The sequence below is a fragment of the Orcinus orca genome, chromosome 8 (genome assembly GCF_937001465.1).
Source record: "Orcinus orca chromosome 8, mOrcOrc1.1, whole genome shotgun sequence".
NCBI lineage: Eukaryota > Metazoa > Chordata > Mammalia > Artiodactyla > Delphinidae > Orcinus > Orcinus orca.
In genome coordinates, this window is record NC_064566.1 from 12,638,299 (window position 1) to 12,656,859 (window position 18,561).

Consider the following 18,561-nt stretch of genomic DNA (forward strand, 5'->3'; position numbering starts at 1 on the left):
TCTGAACATTCCCTCTTAGCCGGAAGAATTCATTCTGACTGTGTTTGAAAATATGAACCCAAGAAGCAAAGAATGTGTATTTCCTGTTTCTGTTGTTACCCTTCAGAAAGAGGAAGAAGAGGACAATTTTTTAAAATGTTTCTGGGGCAAACTATTTTAAAGGTGAGCTTTAAAAGATAGAAGGTTATTTTAAGATCAAACTGGAGTTTGAATCCCAGATTTGTCATGGATTGGTGGGGGACCTTGAACAAGTCAAAACCAATTTCTCTTAGCTTCAATTTCCAAATCTGTAAAACAGCTTTCATAGTATTCATCTCGTAAGATAATCTGAGGATTAAATGAAATAATTAATGAAAAGTGCCTGGTATAGTTCCTGGTACACAGCAGACTCTCAATTAGTCACATAGCTAATTGTGGAGGACATGCCCTGGGTATAGGTGGGAACTTTGACTTGCTTGTAACCAAGAGAATGTGACAAATGTGATTAGCGTTACAATGATATATATAAGGTTCCGCCCTGCCAGCACACACTAGAGAGATTCACTCTCCGTTACTGGCTTGGAAAAAGGAAGCTGCCATGTTGTGAGAGGATGGCTTGTGGGACCTTAGTTACCGGACCAGAGATCGAACCCGAGCCCCGGCAGTGAAAACGCCAAGTCCTAACCACTGGACCACAAGGAATTCCCTGTGAGAGAGCTTATGCAGAAGGCCACGTGGCAAGGAATTGAGGGCAGCCTCTAGTAAACAGTAGCCCCAGCTTACAGCCAACAAGAAAACAGAAACCTCAGTCATACAATCATAAGAAAATGAATTCTACCAACCACCTGAATGATATTGGAACTTAATTCTTCCCTGGTGGAGCCTACAGGTTAGACTATGGAATCCAACTTCCACCTTGATTACTGCTTGATGAGATCCTGAGTCGATGACCCAGCTAAGCCATGCCAGACTCCTGACACATAGGACTGTGAGATAATAAATGTATTGTTTTAAACCTCTACGTTTGTGGCAATTCGTTACACAGCAATAAAAGCCAATACATAATGTAAAGTAGATAACTAACCCTTGTCTTTTGCCCAATGCTTGCAATGAACATGCTCACCGTCATTTCTTCAATGTTTATTGAGCACCCACTATTCTGTTGGGGCCAAATCAGAATAGGAGACAGAGCCCGCCTTTGAGGAGCTAAAGGTCAGTGGAGGAGACAGAGAGGAAAACAAAAAATTACAATAAGAAGCAATAAGCGCTATGATCGAGATGGTAGAGCTTCACATTTCAGCTAGATCATGAAGAATCTGCTAAATTAGACATTAGCCAGACAGAGGAGAAGGAAAGGTATTCCAGGCTGATGCACTGGCACATGCAAGAGCATGGGGACGAGGGGGTACAAACTGTACCTCAGGAAACCCAAATGGTTGACACAGGAAATTTTCTCTGGACAGAAGTATTCTAAGGGGATTTGAATATGACATCAGCAGGGTCAGTGAGTGTTTCTCTCGGAGACTGATGTATGAACAATGGAAGAAAGAGAATCTCTGTTGGATGGCATGAGGAACCTGGAATGTTATAAGCCTGGAGCTTCCATCAGCCATCTTCCCATGGACACACAGAGGAAGACAGTTTGAGAGAGAATGAACTCCAAATATATCAAAAAGGAACAGAGTCGAATTATGGAAACAGAGATAGAACATCATTTGATCTTTTTTTTTTAATTTATTTATTTTATTTTTGGCTGCGTTGGGTCTTCATTGCTGCCCACAGGCTTTCTCTAGTTACGTCAAGTGGGGACTACTCTTCATTGTGGTGCGCAGGCTTCTCATTGCAGTGGCTTCTTTTGTTGTGGAGCACAGGCTCTAGGCACGCAGGCTTCAGTAGTTGTGGCACGCGGGCTCAGTAGTTGTGGCTCGCAGGCTCTAGAGCGCAGGCTCAGTAGTTGTGGCACACGGGCTTAGTTGCTCCGTGGCATGTGGGATCTTCCCTGACCAGGGCTCGAACCCGTGTCCCCTGCATTGGCAGCGGCTTCTTAACCACTGTGCCACCAGGGAAGCCCCGCATCATTTGATCTTGATCAGTGCTGTTCAATAGAAATATAATGTAAGCCATAAATGCAAGCTGTCATATGCAATTTAAGTTTCTAGTGTCCATGTTAGGAGAAGTAAAAGGAAGCAAATGAAATGAATTTTCATGCTATACTGTATTTAATCCAATATTTCCAAAATATTATTTCAACATGTAATCAACATAAAAGATCATTAATGAGATAGTTTTCTCTTTTTTATGCTACGTCTTTGAAAGCCAGCATGTATTTCACATCACATTTCAATTTGGCTAACCACATTAAAGTGTTCAACAGTCACATGTGGCTAGTGTCTGCTTGGTATACAACACAGCTCTACATCCATTCCTGCTGAAGCCAGTTCTTGTTCTGTGTTTGTTTAGATTCTGTATTTGTCTGTTTGGCATCCATTAGTCACAGGGACAAATTAACAGCTGAAGTTGTTTACATCTCCTCTGAGATCCAGAGCTCATGCTCTGAAATCACCTCCTTTATCTAACTCTTACACATGAAGCCATTATTTCCCCTGCCTCAAATCAACCCAGGGCCAGATATCAGACAGCTAGGAACAGCTGCTAGGCCCCAAAGCCCAGCAGAATTATTCAAACTAGCCCATTCTAAGCTGTTTACCCTGCCCTGCCATGCCTTTCCTGTAGAAACCCCAAAAAGGATGTGGTCTACACCTTCCCCTGGCTCTTTTCTACTTTCTGGCCAAAACTGGTGCTTCCCTAGGTGGCCCTGCATGGCATGACACAACCCTTGCTCTCTGGAAATGTAAGTAATAAATTCTTCTTTCAATGATATTGACGTCTCCATGTCATCACTCAATCGAAGTGCCCCATATATAATTGAGATAGTTTTATTCCCTGAATTTCCAAGGAAATAATGGATTCCTTTTTTGACCTAAGCTAGTTTGAAATGACTTTCTGTCGCTTACAATCTAAAGAATTCAAACTAACATATACAGATTCCCAGGTCCTTTCCCAAAGTCTAGAAACTACATCTTAAAGTACGGCCATTCTTTTATAGCCAACCATGCACAGACCCATGCATAAGCTGGAGTTTGGGAACGCTTGCTGTGGGCCAAAAGGCCATGGCAAGTTCTTAAGTAGATGGAATGATCGGATTTCGGTTTTAGGACAATCACTATGACGGTTGGTTTGGAAGATGGACCAGAAGGGCGAGAGATGAGAGTAAGGCCACTTCCAGGCCTAAAGGGGCTACACACAGATTTGTGGTGTGTATTCCCCAAGCTCTTGTGCCATTCCCAGGCCACTGGGTGTAAAAGGAAAAGGAAGGGATGTGGGCATTTGCTGACGCTGAGAGCTTGGTCTGCTCCCTTTGTGCTGCTCACTCAGGAGGGCGTATTTTTGGGAAGGGATGTGTTCTGAAAGTAAGGAGGAAGTCGCCACCCCATTGGAAAGAATCTGCCACCCTGCCTTCCAGCTGAAATATCAGATAGAGTCTGTTCTTCTCCATGGGCAGCAGGGAATGGAATGGCCAAAGGTTTTTTTTTTTTTTTTTTTTTTAGGGATTGTATGAAAGAACATGATGTCTTAGGCTCACAAAGGGAAAAAAGATAAGGGAAAAGTGGCAAGTTAGAAAGTCCATTGTGCATGTTATCTCTGTTATTTTAGATTAAGAAAAAGTAAATATGGCAGACCAGGCTCACAGTTTATGCCAGCCTGGTCCAAAATCATTGCTTTTATTTCTTTCCTTGATTTTGCATCTTGGCAGTGGGTTTTCCCTGGGAGTTTTCTGGCGCTCAGCACCACATTACCTTGCTAAGGAAGAGAATAGGAGGCCCACCGAGTCAAGCAAGGGAGATGGGGGGCCGCGGCAAGGGGAAGATCTCCCCAAACTCTTGAAGCAGAAACCTTTGGTGTGTAGGCACCACTGTGCTTAAAAACACATTCTTTTCTGGTGGGAATATAAAAAGCAGGGGTGGCCCTAGAACGCAGGAATTTCAAATGGAAAAATAATGGAGGTTGGGCATATCCAGGGAGGGCAGCAAGCTGGCTCCCAAGAAGCCTTATTCCTCTGGTGCACATACCCCAGGCCAAGGCTGTCCTCAGCCTGGTTGTTCAGAATCCAGAACTTGGCAGCTTCAGCTTTAGCTCTTAGGATCAGACACACATTAGCTAAGCTTATGACACTGATGGATAGAACTAGAATGCCAATCTATTAAACAGTAGACTTTAAACAGGAGCTTCAGATAGCTGAGCTGGGGCTCAGACACTTAATGTAACCAAACTCTCCAGTACATAATCATACTAGTAAAAGTAGTAATAAAAGCTGACATTTACTGAGCACCTACTACATGCTAGTCACCATGCAAAGTACTTTATCTAAATTTTTTCACTTAATCTGAAATCGGTACCTTTTTTTTTTTTTTTGGTCTGCACTGCGAGGCTTATGGGATCTCGGTTCCTCGACCACGGATTGAACCTGGGCCACCGCAGTGAAAGCGCCAAGTCCTAACCACTAGACTGCCAGGGAATTCGCTGAAATAGGTACTTTTATTATCTTCATATTGCAGATGAGGAAATTTAGGCACGAGGAGGTTAAGTAATTTGCCCAAGGTCATATGTCTACTTCCCATCTGGCCCTTGAACAGGACAGAAAGTAGACAGAAAACTTGAATGAGAGACTTTATGAGCACGAGTACTGCTGCTTTGGGGTATGGGTAGAGCACATTGCACTTCAGTGCCTCCACCCAGACCTAGCCCTGCTCCTCGCCTGGAAGACAGGTGGTGTTAGAAGCCTGGGAGAAGGCACTGGCACGTAAGTGGGTATTCTCACACTGAGACCCTCTAACCTCGGCCACAATGAGGCTCCACCAACTAGTCTCATGGGTAGGGGATTCGGACAGATAGCAGCCAGAGTCAATGATGAAGAAGAGGCAGACTGACAGGCTAGTTTGAGAACGTGGATGAAGTACTTCTCTGGCGTTATTTGGGACTACTTTAGTGGGGGAGGCTAAGTTCCTACTTGAGCATGTGGCCAGTATAATTTGAGCCCACATAAATGACTTCCATTTGCATATGCTGGTTCTAGAAGCCAGGTGATGGAAGTGACACACAATGGTAAGGGATTCCATGGGGACCCAAATGCCCATGCAGCAGGACCAGGGCATTCTCTCCCTGAAGATGGACCGAAGGGGATATCAAATTGTAATCCATTTCAGCATCACTTCCTCAGAAATGCCTCCTCCCTTACCTTCGTCAAGTGCAATATTTACTGTAATATGCACACAGCACCCTCCACTTATGTTTTTAGCACTTGTCAAATTGAAGTTGAATAAATTTGTTGACTGTCTCTCTTCTCTGCTGGACTGTCAGCCCCCTGAGGATAGAAACCACATCTGTTGGCTCTTCTGTTCCAACTTAGGCATCTTATATGATGTCAGAGCATAGTGAGCATTCAATAAATAATATTTCTCCACTCTTGAGCATAGCCAAGCTTCTCAAGTCATCTTTCTCCTTCACCACCCATTCACTCTTCTGCCTGCTCCCATCTGGTGACCCTAAATCATTCTGCTGGGGTTGCTGCGACCCGCACATTGCCAAATCCAATAGACACTCTCAGTCTTGATTTACTAGATCTTGGAGCACCTCTTGACATAGTTGACCACTCCCTTAGTCTTCAGATGCTTTCCTCTAATCACAATGAGATACCACTTCACACCCATTAGGATGGCTACTATGTTAAAAAAAATTTTTTTTTGAACAGAAAATAATGTGTTGGTGAGGGTATGGAAAAATTGGAACCCTTGTGCATTGGTGCCACTTCTGTGGAAAACAACATGGCGGCTCTCAAGAAATTAATCATAGAATTACCACATAATCCAGCAATTCCAATTCTGGGTATATATTCCCAAAATTTCAGAGCAGGGTCTCAAAGAGAGATTTGTACACCCACGTTCATAGTAGCAGCATTCACGATAATCAAAAGGTAGAAGTGACCCAAAGTGTCCGTTGACAGGTGAATGGATAAACAACATGTGGTATAGACATACAACAGAATATTCTTCAGTTCTAAAAAGGAAGGAAATTCTGGAAAATGCTATAATGTGGATGAACCTTGAGGACATTATGCTAAGTGAAACAAGCCAGTCACAAAAGGAAAAATGCTGTGTAATTTTACTTATATGAGGTCCCTAGGGTAGCCAAGGTCATAGAGGAAGAAAGTAGAATGGTGGTTGCCAGGAGCTGGGGGGAGAGGAGGGAATAAGGAGTTAGTTACTGTTTAATGTGTACAGGGTTACAGCTCTGATGAAAAAAGTTCTGAAGAGGGATGGTGGTAATGATTGCAGAACAAGAAGAATGTATTTAATTCTGTTAAAGTACTTAACAGAACTGTACACTTAAAAATGGTTAAAATGCTCAATTTTATGTTATGTAGTTTTGCCACAATTTTTTAAATGCTTTTCTCTAAGCTTCTAGTATACTTCCTGCTTCTGGTTTCTCTTTTCCTACCTCCATGGCCACTTCTCAGTCTCCTAGTCAATTCCTTCTCTACCTAAATGAGAAACGTTGGAGGTCTTCTTTTCTTTCTTCCTTCCTTCAGCAAATATTTGAGTGTCTACTCTGGATTGGGAATCAACAGAGACAAAAGACACAAAGTTTCTCCTTATGGAGCATCTATTCTTACTGGATAGAAGATGATCCAATGAATAAATAAACAAGTAAATACGTAGTACGTTAGATCAGGGTCCCCAACGCCTGGGCCATGGGCTAGTACCGGTCCGTGGCCTGTTAGGAACTGGGCCACACAGCAGAGGGTGAGCAGTGGGTGAGCGAGCGAAGCTTCATCTGTATTTACAGCCGCTCCCCATCACTCGCATCACAGCCTGAGCTCCGCCTCCTGTTAGATCAGCAGTGGCATTAGATTCTCATAGGAGCGCGAACCCTTCTGTGAACTGTGCATGCAAGGGATCTAGGTTGCACACTCCTTATGAGAATCTAATGCCTGATGACCTGAGGTGGAGCTGAGGCGGTGATGCCAGCACTGGGGAGCGGCTGCAAATACAGATTATCATTAGCGGAGAGGTTTGACTGCACAGAGACCATAATAAATCAATTGCTTGCAGACTCCTATCAAAACCCTATCAGTGAGTGGCAAGTGAAAACAAGCTCAGGGCTCCCACTGATTCTGCATTATGGTGAGTTGTATAATTATTTCATTATATATTGCAATGTAATAATAATAGAAATAAAGTGCACAATAAATGTAATGCACTTGAATCATCCCGAAACCATTCCCCACCCTCCCCACCCCTCGTCCCTAGAAAAACTGTCTTCCACGAAACCGGTTCCTGGTGCCAGAAAGGTTGGGGACCACTGTGTTAGATGGCCTTAAGAGCTACAGAAAAAAACAAAGCAGGTTAAGGGAGATTGGAAGAGCCAAGGTGTGGTGGCGGGCTGCTGTTTTATAGGGCTGGTCTGATAAGGTTACATCTGAGCAGTGAACTGAAGGTAGTGGAAGAGAAAGCAATGTTATTATATGGAAGAGTTTTCTAAACAGATCACAAGTCCCTGAGGCAGAAGAGAGTCTAATGTGTTTGAAGAATATCAATGAGGCCATGGCGACTGGAGCAGAATGAGATGGGGCAGAGTATATACTCTGAGAGGCAGTGAGGTGGAGATACAGGTCATAAAGAGCCTGGCAGACAGTTTTGCGAGTGAGATGGGAAGTGAATAGAGTGGGGCAGAGGAGTGGCATAATGTGACCTACGCTCTAACAGGACCTCCCTGGCTGCTGTGCTGAGAACAGATTGTAGGAGGGAAGAGTGGAAGTGGGGGGGGGGGGGGCTACTGCAACAATCTAGGTGAGAGAAGAAGGCAGCTCAGACCAGAGAGGCAGTTGTGGACATAATAAAAAGTGGAAAATTGTGAATATCTCCTGATGGGAGGGTCTGTTGACAGACTGGATATGGGAGGTGAGAAAAAGAGGAGTGACCAGATGATTCAAAGTTTAGGGCCTGAGTGCCAAGAAAAATGGAGTTGTCGTTTATAGAGTTGGAAAAGACCGTTATGAGGAAATTTAGGGTGAAAATCAGGGTTGGGTTTTGGACATTTGGTTTGAGATATCTACTAGATATCCAAGTGGAGATGTTGAATAGGCAATTGGGACATGCATCTGGAGTTTAGCATAGACACAGAATTTCAAGGTCAAGTCCTGGGATTTCCTTCCTCATCCTTTTAAGTCTCTCTCTCTAAGTAACCTTATCCATTTCCTTGGCTTTCAATACCCCCTATAGGCTCCATCGATTTTAACCTGTACGATCACACAGAACCCCGTGTTACAGTTCCCTAAGCTTGGTTTTATGCTCTGCTGTCACCATCTTGAAATTCTTAATAATTTTTGGACAAAGGGACCTGCATTTTCACTTTGCACTGGGTTCTGCAGATTAAGGAACGTGTCCTGCTCCCAAATGTGTAACTTTATTTTGGATTTCTCTTTTGAGCACTTTGTCTCATATGCCCAACTGTCTACTTGACGTCTCCACTTGGATAATGTACAGAGATCTCAAAACTAACATATCCAAAACTAAACTCTTAACCTTCTCTAATCTGCACTCATTCGTTCTTGCCCACCATTCCAATCAGAAACCAGAGAGCCATACTTTCCTTTCTCTCCCCACTCTCCCTCCCCCATTCTCCCTCCCCCATCCAACCCAAGTCATAAGGATTGTACTTCAAAAATATGTTTCAAATTAATCCACTTTTTTCCACTTCCACTGCTCCTAGCCTGGTCCAAGCAATGATCATTTCTTATCTGGACTACTGTAGAAACTCCTGGCTGGTGTCTCCACCTAACAAGTTTTGCCCCTTCTCCAACATGAAAAAATGGTTTATTTTTCACATAGCAGCCTAAGGGGTCTTTTAAAATAAACCACAATGTGATTACACCATGCCCCTGCTTCAACCTTCCAATGGTTCCCGTTGCATTAGAACAAAACCTAAATCCTACAAGCCGCTGCGTGAACTGAGCTCTCACCACCTCATCGTCTCTCCTTTGCCCCATTCACCCCTCCCTCACCCCAGAAAATGGCACAGTGGCATTTCAGTTCCCAATGCTCTGACCTCTCCTCTGCCTCAGGCTGTATGTTTTGTCTGCCTAGAAACCAACGGCCCCCAACTCCCTCCAGCTTTTGCGGTGGGGTGGGAGGAGGGGGGTTGTTTGTTTTTTGTTTGTGTGTTTGTCTTTGCCTCTTTTTTTTTCTTTCTGCTGATACTCATCACTTTATTAGTGCAGAACTGTGGTCTGGGAAAGGGGAGCCTGGGATGAACAGGACCAGCACCCATCTCGGGGGATTTTCCTGGACATCAGGGGTTCCTCCATGCACGTTTCGAGGTAACACCTTCATAGATAAAATCCCCAGAGGGCAGCGTTGTGACTGCCAAGCAGCAGGGGTAGGAGGGGTGCCCTGGGCACAGCTGGGCCCTGGGACAGTCAGGCTCCACGTGGATGGTCAGAATGCAGCGGCTGTACCTGCGCCGAGGCACACGGCCCAGGCCACTTCTTTGCCACACACCAGAGACCAGGTGATGAACCTGGGTCCTGAGGGCAGTGGCGGCGACACTGGGCGTGGGCAGAGCCTCGCGAAGGAAGACAAAGAGCGGGTACACCTGCGAGCCATTCACCTCGCGCTTCTCCACTTCTCGAAGAGCATGAAGTTGGGCTCGAACCTGTTGCCTGGTCTGACGTACTTGAGGCAATTCAGGATCTCGTTTGGCGCGTTTTCCTGATGCCCAAACCGGTTGCACGCGAAGCTGAGCACGACCAGGCCTCGGGGCCCGAGGCGCCGCCTCAGCACTTTCACCTGTGTGTCATCCTGGACCGCTGTGCCTCCGAACGATGCCAAGTCCTCAGCGAGCAGGGCCCTGGTCCACGCGGCGTGGGTGTTGGAGAGGAGAGGAGAGGGGAGAGCTGCGAACTAGAAGCGTCTGTTTTTGCATCTTACTCATCCGACAGCTCTCAGCTCAAATATCACATTTTTAAAGAAGCTTCCGTGTTCGGCTAAGTTCCCCAGAAAATGAAACCCCGGGGAAAAAGCTGCTGGGCCCAGGGAGCAGGAAGGAAGAATTGGGAGAGAAGCAGGGAAAGAGGAAGAGCCAGTGTGTGGATATGCTGGCCATCTCCAAATGCAACCGATCTCTTAATCTGCAGGACCACAGCCCCAAGAAGTCTTGGGACCATCCTTCAGAGGAAGGCAAAGGGGAGATATTACCCTCTGGCTCCTACCTCCCAGCGCTCAAAGGTTCAGCCCTGGGATGTTAACTCCCCTGTATTTCTAGGCTGCATGTGGGCATTGGGTGCTGAGAAGCCTCCTGGTCATTCCAACAGGGTGACACCAGAGCAGGAAGCCAGAGAAGTGAGGTACAGAGCAGAAGCGGTATACTGTCAGGTTACACCTATGTGAAATCGTTGGCGCCGCGCAGAGCTACAAGTGACAAGTGAAGCTGAGAAGATTCAAAGTGGAGGAAAAAAACTGAGACCTTTGCCCTGATCCACTCCAACCCCATCCAGGTCTTCCTGTGTATTCATTCATTGGACAAATGATTTTCAAACACCTCCGAAGAGCCAAGAGTATGCTAGTGACAGTGACGCAAAGAAGTATAAATAGACACCACTGCTGCCTTGGAGGTGCTCACATTCTAACGAGGTTGCTGGTTAAAAAAGAAGTATAGGAGAAAAAAAAAGCTAAAGATCACTGTAATTATAGACTGTGACAAGTGTAGATAAGAAACAAACAAGCGGGGGAGAGAGAGAGAGAGAGAAAACAGGACCAGTGGGCTGGAACTCATGGGAGGAGGGGACAATGGCATGAGATGATACAGGAGAGGTTGACAGGAGTCAAATCATGTAGGTCTTGCTAGTTTCTTCAAAGAAGCCTGTTTTTTGTTTTCCTTCAGAGTATGTATTTGAGTCTTTAATTGTTTTCTGTCTGTCTACCTGACTAGACTAGAAGCCCCATGAAGTCAAGGACCAGATGCCCTTCTTGTTCTCCATGGTATACCTACTGCCTAATCCCAGTGCCTGGAGCCTGGCAGCCTTCAGTAAATAATAATTGTTGAATAAATCTGTTGAATACAGGAATGAATGAAAAGGAAAGCACTTGCTGTGGAGAGCAAGGACTTAAAGCTCAATGGCATCAGGCTCTCCTAATCAGATTCATGCATCTCCACAGCAAGGGACCAGAAATCCTACACGGATGTTGACCCAAGTCTTCCTGGGCTGTGCTTGAGTGAGCAGGAAATGCTCCATTTTCTTAACTGATCAAGTCTTAATTTAATTAACACATCTTTATTTATATTTAAAACTTTCAATCAGCTTACACTGAAGCCCTAGGAGCCATATTATTGTTTTAAGAGGGGCTCCATAGCCTGGCTCTGATCCATTACGTTTCAGTAGCGTGATGTAAATTAATATTATTATTATGTGCTGCCCTGACAGCTGGTAAAATGGGGAAGTCCTCAAATGGCCTAACCACATGGTCCCCTCACCACTCTTGCCCCCCAAGCCAAATAGCCCTCCTTATCAAATGAACCAAGTGCAATTCTTTTTTTTATAAGTAAATTTATTTATTTATTTATTTATTTATTTTTGGCTGCGTTGGGTCTTCGTTGCTATGCGCAGGCTTTCTCTAGTTGCGGCGAGCGGGTACTCTTCATTGCAGTGTGCCGCCTTCTCATTGCGGTGGCTTCTCTTGTTGCGGAGCACGGGCTCTAGGCCCGTGGGCTTCAGTAGTTGTGGCGCATGGGCTCAGTAGTTGTGGCTCGAGGGCTCTAGAGAGCAGGCTCAGGAGTTGTGGCCCACAGCTTAGTTGCTCTGCAGCATGTGGGATCTTCCCAGACCAGGGCTGGGACCTGTGTCCCCTGCATTGGCAGTCACATTCTTAACCACTGCGCCACCTGCAATGCTTGCTTACTCCCGAGTAGCAGATTTCAATTCCCTGACAGCCCATGGAATTATTCAAACACGCCAGTCACATCCTCCCTAAGGAACAAAGGGGCACCTCACTCTCTTGATACTACAAAACTTGCCTCCTGCAGCCCCCAGGGAATTCACTCTTTTCCCAAATGCAGCCCCCATGTCCTACTGCATGGAGCAGTGTCCCCTTCCTCTAGACTGTGAGTATACGTACTAATAAACGGCTGTCCGTCTCATCTGTCCAATGTCAGGTGTCATGTGTTTGGCTATCCCCATAATCCCAGGGCATCCCTCCTTCCTCCACAGGGAGGGACTTAAATGTAAAATATGCTGGGACTTAAATGTAAAATCTTACAATGTGACATTGACATTGAATAGGAGATGATCAAAATAAGTAGTTTAACCTTTAGAGGGTATATTAGTTTGGTCCAACTGCAGGTATCAGAGACCAAACAGCATGGGGTTTTTTTGGTTGGTTTTGCTTTGTTTTGTTTTTATTGGAGTATAATTGCTTTACAATGTTGTGTTAGTTTCTGCTGTACAATGAAGTGAATCAGCTACATGTATACCTATATCCCCTCCCTCTTGGACCTGCCTCCCACCCCAGCAAACAGCATGGTTTAAACAAGAGAAGAGTTTCTTTCCCCACCGCAGTGTAGCAGCTCTCTTCCTCAAAGTCATCAGAGGCCCAGACCCTTCTATCTTGGGGCTTCTCCACCCCTAGGGCATGGCCCTCATCTGTATGTTTCTTATGGTGGAATCAGTGCATTTTCTTGTTAGGATGTCCCACAAAAATAGCTGCAGATGCCCCCAACTCCATGACTTAGGACCAGTCAGCTGAAGATCTGGAGGCTCCAACACACCTTAAACTTTTAAACCTGAAAGCAGTTGGGACACCCACCCCCTCAAATGGAGTCTAGCAGAGGGACAATATAGAATCTTGGTTAAGAACTAAAATTCTAAAGCTTAACAATTCTGGGATCAAATTCCAACTTTGCCACTTGTTGGCTGTGTAATCTTCAGCAAGGCACTGACCGTACTTTACCTTTCTGAATTTGTTCCTGCAAATGTAAACTGGAGTTAATAACAGAAAGCACCTCAAAGGGTTGTTTTAGGGATTCCATGACACACGCCTAGCAAAGCACAGGCACAGAGTAGGGATTCAATGAATCGGCCATCTGGTACGTCCTTACCCCACCTGACCAAGGAATGAGCTCATAAATATTCAGGCTCAGGGGAAATTTTGACCTAGTGTATGGCAATGAGACGTACATACACACTTAGACATTCTGAACATGGGAAAGCTTATATAGGGCTATCTTACGTGACTACCTGAAAGGGAAGTGTGATGAGGATTAGATTAAATGAGTTACTGTGTATTAAATGCTTAGCACAGGGTCTAGTACATAGTAAGCACCATGTTGGTATGAGCTATTATAATTATTACGATCATCATATCTATAAGAGGTCGGTATTACTTACTTGTCCTTGTAAAAGGCTATGGGCACTTAAATGTAAAATATTACAATGTGACATTGTCTCCCTTCCCTGAGAGACTTTCTGTGTATGAGGTAACTGGCGGTTTCACTACCCCCATTTGTGCAGTTTTAGTGAAGTTGGCAATTGCTAACATAGTAAAGGGGACATGTGCTACCATGCAGCCGTACAAGGAAACAGAATCACATTTTTTGAGGGTTCCTGACGGCGCAGCACTTTTTTCAAAAGTTCTCTGTAGAATTTTCAGTACAAAAATAGGTGTGAACTGTGTGCCCTTTGGAAGGGAATGAGTTGGCCACTGCAGCGCTAAGATTGGTATTGTTCAGAGAATGAAATTCCTGTTCACTGATGTTGTTTTGGGTTGGGCTGACCTTACGAACTGGATTTCTTTTCAGATGGGTGTATTTTTCCTTATTGCAAATTTCCTTCAATTCATCAGCAGAAATTCTAGCCACTTTGCTGGGAGCTTGTGACCCTGGTTTGGACGGCTTATGTACTCGCCTTTCGACAAATGTGGATTTATTTTTTATTTTTTTTGCAGTTCCTGCTTGGCACTTCCCACTTTCCCTCTGGAACGCCATCTTTAGCCTTCTGTCACCACTCTCTGGTTTCATCCCCTATGAATCACTTCCTTTGGGTCACTTGAGTTTTTCTCCTGTAGGAGAGTCTAATCATTTTCAACAACTAAGTTAAAAAAGAATTTCCGTTCCTAGACTCCTGCTTTACCATTCATTCACTGATTCCTGAGCTTCATGGCTTAGTTGCAATTCATATACCCATTGACATATTTATCTATACCATAGGTGTGGCCACATTACTCAAGGGGGCATTGCCTTTTCTAACACAATCCATGCCGTACTGTGGCAGTCCTAAGTCCTATCAAGGTTTGTTGCCTGAGAGAACTCATTTTCTCTGAATTTTCCTACCCACAAATGTTTATTTTACTTATTTATCTACAACTTATCTTCTTGTCAGAAGAATTTAAGGCTGCTTATAAAAATGCAAACACTAGAGGAAGATCAAATAAATTGGAAATAAGAAACATGAGGGAAAGCAAAGGTATAGAAGTAAGATGCAAATTGTGGAGCCCTTGCGACAGATGGGACAAAAGTTGGCTCACAGCCTCCCGGTAATCAACGCAAGAGAGAAAAATGATGGATTACAAAACGCACAGGGTCCCTGAAGGATAAACACACCAGTTGCATAGACAGAGCATAATTGTTCTAAATCGACAGTGTCTCCCATGGACCCTTCCAAAGAAGTTCAGTGAACAGTATCCTAGTAACATCTTTCTCAAAACACAGTGGAGGATTGCCTGGGCCCTCCTTAACAATACCAAAGCCCAAGATAGCAGAAGTATTTCTACCTGAGGCTACAAAACTGGGCTAACCTCCTCTGACAATACCCAGAGATGAAGGCTGGATGGAATGACCTCCAGGTGGGCCTCAGAGAAGAAAAATGAAAAAAGTGCCTGGTGACAGCCCTCGGACTTCTGGGGCACTGTAAAATGCCAAAGACCACTCAGGAGCTAAGGATTTGATCAAATCTATTGTTTGGGGCTGTGATGACCACAGAACCTGTTTGTTTCATTAAACCCAGTGATCTGAATTCCACCGCCAACCCTTACCCACGTCCTTGGCTTTGTTGGGTCCTTTTGTCCCCCAAGAAGAAAAATGGAAAAGGAGGAGGTCGGAGTCTTGAGAAAGGCTGGGGGGCAGCCCCAGGCAGGGGTGCAAAAGAGGGCCTTGCCCACATAGGGCCGGTAGAACTTCGGTGGGTTCTTTGGCCCCATACTGACTTTCTTTATTGACTTTTAGTTTATATGAAATTCAGTTGAATCCATTGTGCATGCTGACATTGCCTAGCAAAGATGGCAGTATTAGCCATGAAATTTTCTTTATGCGCTATCAGAGTTTGCATAATATCTTTTTCACTAAAAATGAGGTAGCTCTTTCCTATCAGGGCCCTTCAGTTTAAATCTCATGATATAACCCAGGAGATGGACAAATTATTTCCAACTGGGGAAAAAAAATTCTTGAATTTATGTCAATAAAACTCCGCTTTTGTGGTCATTTCTTCATTGTTGTTAGTGTGAAATTATAAAGTGTTTTCACTCTGAACCTCAAAGAAATCAGCATGTAATTTTCACATGAATTTTCATAATTGTCCTGTGGAGTGTACAAGGGGGATTCGCGTTAATCCGAGAAAGCGACGCCCATATGTTTCTGTACCTTAGGAGAGGATGGAGAAGGGGAGAGGGTAGGGGCAAGAATGAAAACTTAGAAACAGTGACGAATAATCATCAAAATTGAAAACCCCTCAAAATGAAGGATAATAATAGCTTTCTCTGAATCACCATTCAATCTGCACAGAATATTATCACCAACAGGAATCCTGCATTTACCAAAAAAAGGAAAGAGAAAGCATTTTTTTCTAACTTCTTTTTTGTAGATTAATGGCTAACTTAACCTCCAGTATGGTAATTCAACATAATCTAGAGTTGTTACAAATGCTCCTGTATAGGCTAAGGTTCACTAGTAAATTTAATTTTTTTTTTGATGAAAAGATTTTTAAAAGTATGTGTTACCAAATTTAGAAATTGAAAATAAAATTTTAAGACTTTCAAAACTATATGTTACTAAAAATAACATTGACCCTTGATATTTGTCTGAGGAATCTCTGGAGAGAAAAAGATTTCATCCCTTGAAGATAAATGGGGCCAACTCATCTGCAGTCTTTGGTTTAATTAGCTAAACCCTTCCAGATGGAGAACATTCAAAGCAAAGGAATATTTCTGAGCCCCCTGGAATTGTTAATAAGCATAACAATATGTTACATGTAAAAGAACATATGTGTCTTTTATCTTTGCCTTTAAAAGGCAAACGAGGAAGTACTTGGTAGCATTATGATTTTCAATTTGATTATTGAAAACGAAATGTTCTAATTTTATTCAATGTTGAACAAACATTGTTTGCTTTTCTCCTGTGCTAAGCACTGGGGAGGGAGAAATAAGACAAGACTCCTGTCATTATGGAATCTATAATTTAACTAGAGGTTGCATTCTCAGTGCCCGGCACATAGTAGGGGCTGGATAACTCTTTGTTAAGTAAATGAGTGACTGATACGACACTTGAATAAGGAATTGCATTAATAAAAGTCTGAACAAATTACTGTGGTCGGAAGGGAGCATAGGGGCCTCAAGTTGTCAGAGAGGCTTCACAAAGAAATTTGTCAGGTAGGAGCACAAGAGACTTCCAGGCACAGAAAACAGCATGCGTAAAGGCATGCAGAAAAGACAGAGTAACGTGTACTTAGGCAACAGCCAGTGATTTGGTGTGCTTGGAGTGTAATGTGTATATAGAATGTGCCTGGAAGACAGTGAGACCAGTGAGATGGGTTGGGCCTCATTTGAAGAGGACCCTGAAAGCCTAAGTTTGGACTTGATCCTTTAGTATGTGTTGGCATTTTAGAAAGATGGCGAGAGACACAGTACAGAGCGTTCATGGAAGGGGAAAAGGAAGTAATAGATAACGAACGGTTAAGTGCCCTGTTTGCGACTAGCACTAGGATAGATCCTCTACATATTTACATTAAATCTCATCCAGTCCTTGCAACACTTCCAGTGGGTATATAATACTGTCCTCCAGTATCCAAGGGGGGAAACTCAGAGAGGTTAAACGACTTTCCCCAAATCACACAGCTAATAAAAGATGGGACTAGGATTTGAAACCAGGGTCCTAAAAATCTTGTTAGAGAATAAAAATACCACTGCACTCAAACAAATTAGAAAAAATATACAGTGGAAGTTTGGAGAAAGTTAGTGAATATGAAGGAAGACACACATGCAAGATACAAGAAAAGCATGACTATACAAAAGGATATTTACAGTAAGGCAGATACAACACAGGAAGTGGGAAGATAATCATAGAGAAACCACAACATGTGTTTTTAAAATGCAAAGCCCCAGGGAGGAGAAAGCGAACGATACAATAATGCCATTCACTCTGGCATCCTGTGCATTTGGTTTTGCTCTTTACTCTTTTTTTTTTTTAACTTTAAACAATTTGTTATGAGAGTAACAAAGATACAGCTCATGATCTTGCAACTCTAATGCCCTAAATCAGAAACAGATGGTGCCTAGTGTACCCTGTTTCCTAGAAACTGCAGAATTTTGAGGACAACACCCTCTATGCACTGCACCACTGATTTCAGCTCCTTCACAGATACTAATACATGGCTAAATAATGTGTTAGCTGGGCATTGTATTGGAACATCTGTTTTCCTTGCTCCAGAATCGTTTTGAAGGTTAAAACTTCTCTCCATATTTATTGTATTTTTCTGATTTCCAAATTCATTTTTATTGTTAAAAATTTGGAAAATATTGAACAAGGAAGAAAATTTAAATCCCCCGTCCTTCCACCCAGCAATAACCAATGACCCCTGTTAAAATTTTGACGATAGTCTTCTAGTCTTTTTCCTACACATGCACACACACGTGCACACACACACACTTTATTGAAAATAGGATGTATAGAAACTGTTTTTTAATATGTTTGGGGCACTGAATTTATCATTAGCATTTTTCCATATCACCAAATACTTATGATGACTGCTAGTATTCTATCATATTGCATACATTAATTTATATAAATTGATCTCTTTTTCATTCAACAAGTTCAATTCATTGAACACCTACTATGTGTCAGAACTGTTCTTGGCACTAGGTGCATTGTGGTGAGTGAAACAGGCAAAGTCCCTGCCCTCATGAAGTCTACAGTCCTATTATTGACATCTAGCTTGAAAAGTTTTATTGTTAAAAAATAGCATGGTGAGGGAATTCCCTAGCAGTCCAGTGGTTAGGATTCCGTGCTTCCCCTGCCAAGGGCCCGGGTTCAATCCCTGGTCAGAGAACTAAGATCCCACAAGACGTGAGGGGTGGCCCAAAAAAAAAAAAAAAAAAAAAAAATAGCATGATGAAACCTGGCAAACGCTACCTCCACTATGTGATTAACGTCATTGGTGAAATTATGTAGACAGCTGGTACCCCTGATATGATGTATCAAGAATGG

At 43.5% G+C, this 18,561-nt stretch overlaps 1 pseudogene; it reads right to left on the reverse strand.

The window, feature by feature from the left end:
• Positions 1-7,403: 7,403 nt before the first annotated feature.
• LOC101289930 (glutathione peroxidase 1-like) lies at positions 7,404-14,073 on the reverse strand (annotated as a pseudogene).
• Between the last annotated feature and the right edge of the window lie 4,488 nt (positions 14,074-18,561).